The sequence below is a fragment of the Nyctereutes procyonoides genome, unplaced genomic scaffold, assembly GCF_905146905.1.
Source record: "Nyctereutes procyonoides isolate TBG_1078 unplaced genomic scaffold, NYPRO_anot_genome, whole genome shotgun sequence".
Lineage (NCBI taxonomy): Eukaryota > Metazoa > Chordata > Mammalia > Carnivora > Canidae > Nyctereutes > Nyctereutes procyonoides.
The window spans coordinates 6,133,598-6,141,012 of NW_026575051.1; the positions used below are offsets into that span (position 1 = coordinate 6,133,598).

General features: G+C 48.5%; 1 long non-coding RNA gene across 1 annotated transcript; it reads right to left on the bottom strand.

Annotated features, from left to right (window-relative positions):
• Positions 1 to 1,730: 1,730 nt before the first annotated feature.
• On the bottom strand, positions 1,731 to 7,125 carry LOC129512348 (uncharacterized). The gene is made up of 3 exons (XR_008665032.1): positions 6,989 to 7,125; positions 6,114 to 6,228; positions 1,731 to 2,115 (listed from the first exon to the last, which is right to left on the bottom strand). It is a non-coding gene; the product is annotated as an uncharacterized LOC129512348 (long non-coding RNA).
• Between the last annotated feature and the right edge of the window lie 290 nt (positions 7,126 to 7,415).

Genomic DNA, 7,415 nt, shown 5'->3' on the forward strand with positions numbered 1-7,415 from the left:
GCATATTATAAGAGGTTTGGCATACACAGAACAAAGATTTTAAAATGTGGTGACAAGGGAAAGGCTGTGGAACCAGGACCCATAGAAAACTGGGAGTATTTGGTTTGGAGAAAGATGGGTATCTTAAATACCTGATAAAGGGATTCAACTTCCATGTTGTTTGAGAAGATGCACTAGAACCTGGGAATAAAAGTCATTGGCAAACAGATTTTGCTTCATCCAGGACTTTTGATACAGCCTCTCAAAGGCAGAATGGGCATTTGAGGCAGTGAGATCTCTGTCACTAGAGGGATCTGGCAGCCGGATTTGGAGGATTTTCCTCTCAGGGATGGTCAATTCAATTCTGTTCACCTTGGTTGGGCACCTGCTATGCGCTATGATGAGATGGTTCAAGAGTATACAAAAGCAGTTGTTATCCTGCCTTTGCCTAAATTCTAACAGGTAATTAGAGCTCTGGCAAAGCTATGGGAGGGAGAGGGAGGTGGCACTTCCCAGAGGAGGTGACATTGACCTCTTCATCGAAGTACAGTAGGATACTCTAAAAGAATTCCTAAGCAGGGTGGGAATGTGGACCTTCCAGATTCTACGAGTCTATGATTAAGCTGTATAAAAAATACATACATACGCACACCTCTATACATACATATGATGAAGTCCATCAATGAGGGCCTGGCAATATAAGTTAAGGTGTCTTCTTCAAGTGGAATAACATTCAGCTGGAATACAACCTGGGGCATTCTTTGCATGTGATATATAATACAAAGATAGATAGATAGATAGATAGATAGATAGATAGATAGATATACAATGTCCAAGATCTATGAAGTGAAGAAAGCAAGGTCTAGAAGTGCCTGGGTAGTTCAGGTGGTTAAGCTTCCGACCTGATCAGGTCCTGATCTCAGGGTCATAAAATAGAGCCCTACATCAGGCTCCATGCTCAGCGGGGTGTCTACTTAACACTCTCTCCCTCTCCCCCTTCCCACTGTGCACACCTGTAATCTCTCTCTCTATCTCTCAAATAAAAATAGGGGTGCCTAGGTGGCTCAGTCGGTTGAGCATCTGCCTTCAGTTCAGGTCATGATCCTGGGATAGAGCCCCATGTCAGGCTCCTTGCTAGGCCGGGAGCCTGCTTCCCAGCTCCTGCTCTCTCTCTCTCTCTCTCTCTCTCTCTCTCAAATAAATAAATAAAATCTTAAAAAAAATCTTAAAAAAAAAGAAAAAGGCAAGGTCTAGACACTATGTATGGCAAACTACCATTTGAATTTTTAAAAAGGGGTTGGTAAGTTAAGAACACACACACAGAGTTTTATTTGCATAATATCTTATACCTCTCCCCTAGTAACACACGTTGCTTTTGAGAGAGGAAACGGCTGGGAGACAGGTGTGGGAAAGAAGCTGTCTGACATATCCTTCTGCATCCTTGGAATTTTAACCATGTGAGTGAATTGCCTATGAAAAATAAAATTAAAATTAAACTAAAAACGTGGGATCCCTGGGTGGCGCAGCGGTTTGGCGCCTGCCTTTGGCTCAGGGCGCGATCCTGGAGACCCGGGATCGAATCCCATATCGGGCTCCCGGTGCATGGAGCCTGCTTCTCCCTCTGCCTGTGTCTCTGCCTCTCTCTCTCTCTCTCTGTGTGACTATCATAAATAAATAAATAAATAAATAAATAAATAAATAAATAAATGATTTAAACTAAAAACGTTAAAGGCACCTGCCTATTTCAGCATGTTTTCCTGGAGTGCCTTCCTCAGTCTTTTCCTCTGTGTTCACTTCCTTCCATCGAACCAGGCTTGTGGATGAGTCTCCCTCTCAGAGGAGGCCCCCTTAGGGAGCTTCAATTTCTTTCCTCCAATCTCCCCAAGGCATGCATCATCCAGACCAAGTTTTCTGAGACATTAATGTAATCAACTTGGTATCTTGGAAAAATCCAGATTCTGATTCAGTGGCCTACAGTGGGCCCGAGATTCTGCATTTCTAAGTGGCTCCCAGGTGAAGTTGATGCAGCTAGTCTCACACCATGCTCTGAGAAAGGAGGGTCCAGGGCTCTGTGCGCTCCATGGTGAGGTTCATGGGTTAAGCACTCTGTCAGTGAGAAGGTCTTGAGAAGCTGCCCTGTTCCAGAGAGAAGAAGGGGTAGGATGGTGGCGATTCTGGTGGAGAGTGAGACGTGTCCATCCTCGGCTGGTCTGAGCCCGTTAGCACTGCCAAGAGAGTAGGGACTGCTGACCCCTGCCCTAGGGTTCTGTTCCCGCCTAACCACTCCCTTGCCTGGAGCACAGACTGACCCCCCACTGCCTCCACTGAAGGGAGGCCCAGACATCAGGTGAGACCCCATGGTACCTCAGAGGGAGCTGAAAGGGAAGATGAACTGGGTTATAGCACTACGTCCTGTACAAGGCCACTCACCCTAAACTTCACCAGCCAGAGAAATAAATGCCTTTCCCCTTCCTTCCTTCCTCCCTCCGTCCCTCCCTTCTTCCTTCCTTTCTTCTCTACCTCCAATGTAGGGCTTGAATTCAACCCCGAGATCAAGAATTATATGCCCTGGGCAGCCCGGGTGGCTCAGTAGTTGAACATCTGCCTTTGGCCCAGGGCCTGATCCTGGAGATCCGGGATCGAGACCCGCATCGGGCTCCCTGCATGGAGCCTGCTTCTCCCTCTGCCTGTGTCTCTGCCTCTCTCTCTCTCTCTCTCTCTCTCTCTCATAAATAAATAGATAAAAATCTTAAAAAAAAAATCACATGCCTTTCTTACTTCTGAAGGGCTAATGGCAGCTGCAGACCACCCCCCTCTCGTGCCCACCCTGAAAATTCAGAAGCCAAACCAAACCTCCTACCGAAAATGAAACCAGATAGTATTTGGCAAAGCCATTCTCCCTGGGCAAAAAGCAGACGTCCTGAATCCAGGTGTGGCAGGACCACCTGCTCTGGCAGAGAGCTGATGGCCCTCCAACGGAGGTCTCCTCACTTGCCCAGGCTGAGAACTGACCTGTGAACCTGGAAGTCAAGCTGCCAAACGCCCCACCGCACCCTGTGCCCCGGGCGACAGGGTAGTTTCCTAGGCCACACACGTGGGTTTCCCTGATGAGGGATTTTTCTGTATGACAAAACCCTGCTCCTGCCCACTGCCGGAGAGAAATCAGTATGGTGTAAGCTCTGGAGGGAGACCCAACAGGCACATGCCCCTCAGGGCTGATACCACCCCTGGCTGGAGCAGCGCCCCCACCCCTCAGTGACCCCTGGAGAAAAGTCAGGAAAGGCACCTCCTCCCCTCCCCCATCATCCCCACCCACCTGTGACCATGTCTGCAATTGCACCACGCACCTTCATTCTTTGGGGATGAGAAATTGCATCTCTTAAAATACTCCCACCCACGGGAGAGGTAATACATTAAGCTCTATCAGTCATCTACACTCTAATGTGAATTAGTTGATTAGTCCTGGAATGTTTCACCTGGAATGGGCCCGGTCCAAGCCCTCTTTTTCACAAGTGAGGGAAACCTCAGCCCACAGTGTACGTGACTTACTGAAGGTCAGGCAACAAGGTGGTGGCCAAGTTATGGAAGGGAAGAGGCGCAAGGGAAGGACTGTACACAGGTGACGGGGGGGGGGGGGGGGGACCCAGATAGCCCAGAGGAGCAGGGGCATTGTCAAGGTTGCATGTTAGAGGAGACACGTGGGTGACTCAGCAGTTGAGTGGCTGCCTTCAGCTCAGGTCCTGATCCCGGGGTCCTGGGACCAATTCCCCCCCCCCCCCCCGCCTCCCCCCCCCGCCCCCCCCCCCCATCAGGCTCCCTGCATGGAGCCTGTTTCTCCCTCTGCCTGTGTCTCTGCCTCTCTCTGTGTGTCTCTCATGAATAAATGAATAAAATCTTAAAGAAAAAAAAAGTTTGCACAGTTTGCACATTATAGGCTAACTCAGAGTTTCCCCCCATTAGAAGGTAGGAGGCAGAGCCAGGAGCAGGTCTCCACCCCGCCCCACCCCTGAACATAAAATTTCGTTGAAGTTTCTGGTTTCATCTTAGAGTTCATTCAGACACATTCTACTCTAAAATTTATTCTGGTGTGTTTTCACATAAAAATAATAGTGAGAACAAACCTGTGGTTGCCAGAGGGGAGGAGTGGTGGGGGGTGGGCAGAACAGATGAAGGTGATTAAGAGGTACAAACCTTAAGCTATAAAATAATTTGTGGGGGGCAGCCCAGGTGGCTCAGCGGTTTAGCCCCGCCTTCAGCCCAGGGCGGGATCCTGGAGTCCCAGGATCGAGTCCCACGTCGGGCTCCCTGCATGGAGCCTGCTTCTCCCTCTGCCTGTGTCTCTGCCTCTCTCTCTCTCTCTCCATTTCTCTCATGAATAAATAAATAAAACTTTTTAAAAAATAAATAAAAATAAAATAATTTTTTGAAAAATTTTAAACAGGGGCACCTGGGCAGCTCAATAGGTTAAGTGTCCAACTCTTGATTTCAGCTCAGGTTCTGATCTCAGGGGTGGTGGAATCCAGCCCCACATGGGGCTCTGTGCTCATCGGGGAGTCTGCTTCTCTCCTTCTCCCCTCCCTCTCCCCCTCCACGATCTCATTCTCTCTCTCTCAAATAAATAAATAAATCTTTTAAAAAACTTTAAACATGAAATTTTCCTCTTTTTTTAAGAATTTATTTATCTGACAGAGACAGAGAACACAAGCAGGGGGAGCAGGAGGCAGAGGGACAAGCAGGCTCTTGGTTGAGCAGGGAGCCCTACTCAGGACTTGAACCCAGGCCCCTGGGATCATGACCTAAGCCAAAGGCAGATGCTTAAACAATAGCCACCCGGGCACCTCCGTACAATTTTCTTTAAATAGTTAGATTTATTTAGCCTGATATCATTTTCCACTTGTCAGATACGCTGAGATCAAAGTTTGTGTTTCTGAGAAAGATACTTGGATGGCTGGAATGGGGGTGAGGAGGCTGCTTCTCACTGTATGTCCCTTTGCACCTTCTTTTCTTCTTTTTTTATTTTTTATTTTTAAGTAATCTCTATACCCAATGTGGGGCTCAAACTTACAACCTCGAGATCAAGAGTCACATGTGCTACAGACAGAGCCAGCCACCTTTTAAAATTTTGTGCCACCTGAAAATATGACCTAGTCAAAAAATTCATAAAATTGAAACTTAAAAGATGTCGATGGGTTGGGGCATAGGGAGACAGACTTTCTCGCTCTGGTGGGAAAGGATGCAAACAGGAACGTTTGCATGTTGGACAACCGTGATATTTATCCACAGGTTCAATATGTGCCCCTTTCCCGAGTGAGTTTGCTCTGGGGAGCTAGCCTACACCTGGGGGAGATGCGGGCCAGCGTATATACGGCTACCTCCTCTGTGCTGACCCTGAGAGGCTGCACCCGAGTGTCTCACTGTCTCTCAAGTCCTTTGCTGACTCTGAACCAAAACCAGGAGCTAGATTTCCTCCTTCCCAGCCTGGTGACCTTTTCACACCACCTCTGAAAGCATCGCTCAGTAAATAATAGTAAACCCACAGCTGCTGTCCATGGAGTGCTTGGTTTGGGGCTGGCTCTGTTGCACAGAAAGATCCCTGAGTCTTGTGGCCGCCTCACCAACTAGCTGCTGTCCCATCAACCGTGTGGTAGACGAGGACACGAGAGCCTGTCAGTGCTGACCTTGCCCACGGTCACACTCCCTAACCCAGCAAAGGGCAGAGAGAGGATCTGAACCAGAAGCACATAGCATGCATACCACCTACCATGTATTAAGCCCCTTCTGTGCGCTGGGCCACTGTGCTAGTCACTTGGTGGTGTTTATATGAGGTCATCTCAAGGACCTGCATTGAGGGCAAGAGGTGATGGGGACAACAGGAGTCACTGAGGGGACTGTCCCTGCCCTGGAGAAGCTGACAATATGTGTAACCTTCTTAGATGCCCCCACAACAATCCCTCCATTTGTGCCACACTTCACAGTTTTCAAAACCCTTGATCTATCTCATTTAATCTCCTTGACAATCCTGTCAAATAATTTTCATGATCTCCACTCCGGGATAAGGAAACCGAAGTTCTCTAAGTCACATGGGGCTCCCCCCAAGATCACCCAACCAGTCAGGGGAGGGGCTGGAACCTGACCTCAGGTCTCATGACTCGGTCTCTGCTGAGCCGGGATGACAGCCTGGCTCAGTGGCTTCCAACCTGCTCCAGCAGGAGGACTCCTTTCCCTTCTCCTTTGGAAATTGTTGCAATCCTGCAAATGAAAGGGGCTGTTATTTAGGGTTTTAGTCAACCAGGGAAATTCACAGTGGAAACACGACCAGGGATTCAGCACAGCTGAAAGGCAGCAGCACAGTTATACCCAGACATTACTTATACAGTCGGCAGACAATATTTGTAGTACAAATAGACACAGAGACTTCGTGCAATAACCCGGCAGCCCCTGGGCAGACAACTGGCTGAGACCCCACTGCCAGAGCAGTTCAGAGGAGGACACATCTCCCAAGTCTGTCTTCTGGGTCAGAGCACAGTGAGGCGGGTACAGGGGGAAGTACCAAAATTCAATGGGATTGGCCAAAAGGGATTGGTGAGGGCGACAGGTAAGTGGCGGGGGGGGGGGGGGGGGGGGCGTATACCACGGGGTATGAGGGCGTATGTGGGTTTGTTTCTGTTTTTGTTTTTTGTTTTTGTTTTTTGAGGAAAAGGTTGATTCTAGATGCCCAAGAGCCATTACAGCAGTTGGGGTAAGAAGCAGGCCAGAAGTTGAGAGAGTGGTCTAGAGAGGAGATAATGCAAGAGGTTTGAACTTGCAATGAAATCACCTTTCAAGAAACAAAGAGAACTAACATCCAAGCCTGGGTAGTGGGTTCTCTCCTATTATTGAGTGACCACCCCCGGCCCCTGCCTCGCACCATACCATTCCCCTGTGCACCCACATCTGAGCTGAATGAACGGGCAGTCCTCCATCCCCTGGACTGTGTAAAAGGCCTCCATGCTTGGTGTTCACTACTCACCCTTCCAGAATCTGTTCCATGCAGTACAGTGCAGCAGTGAAGCTCACTGATGTTAGAGCCCAGAGGCCACACTGCACATCCTAGCTCTGCAGCCGCCCTATATGACATTAAACGTCCCAGGGCTTTAGTTTCCTCACCTGCAAAATGGAAGGAACAACAGTACTTGCCATGTTGCTATTTTGAGGATTAAGCCCATGAGCATATGTTAAATACTGAGAACAGAGCTGTCCTAGAATAAATGCTTGATTATTACGCCTATGAAAAACCCTTCTCCACTCCCAACCAATCACGCTCCTCTCCCCTGCACACTCGACTATCCAAGCTCTTCTGTCACTTTTTTTTTCTCCACTTATTTGCCTATTTATATTTGTTTCTTGATATTAAACTGTAACTACCTGGCATATCATAGACATTAAGTGTGGAAGGA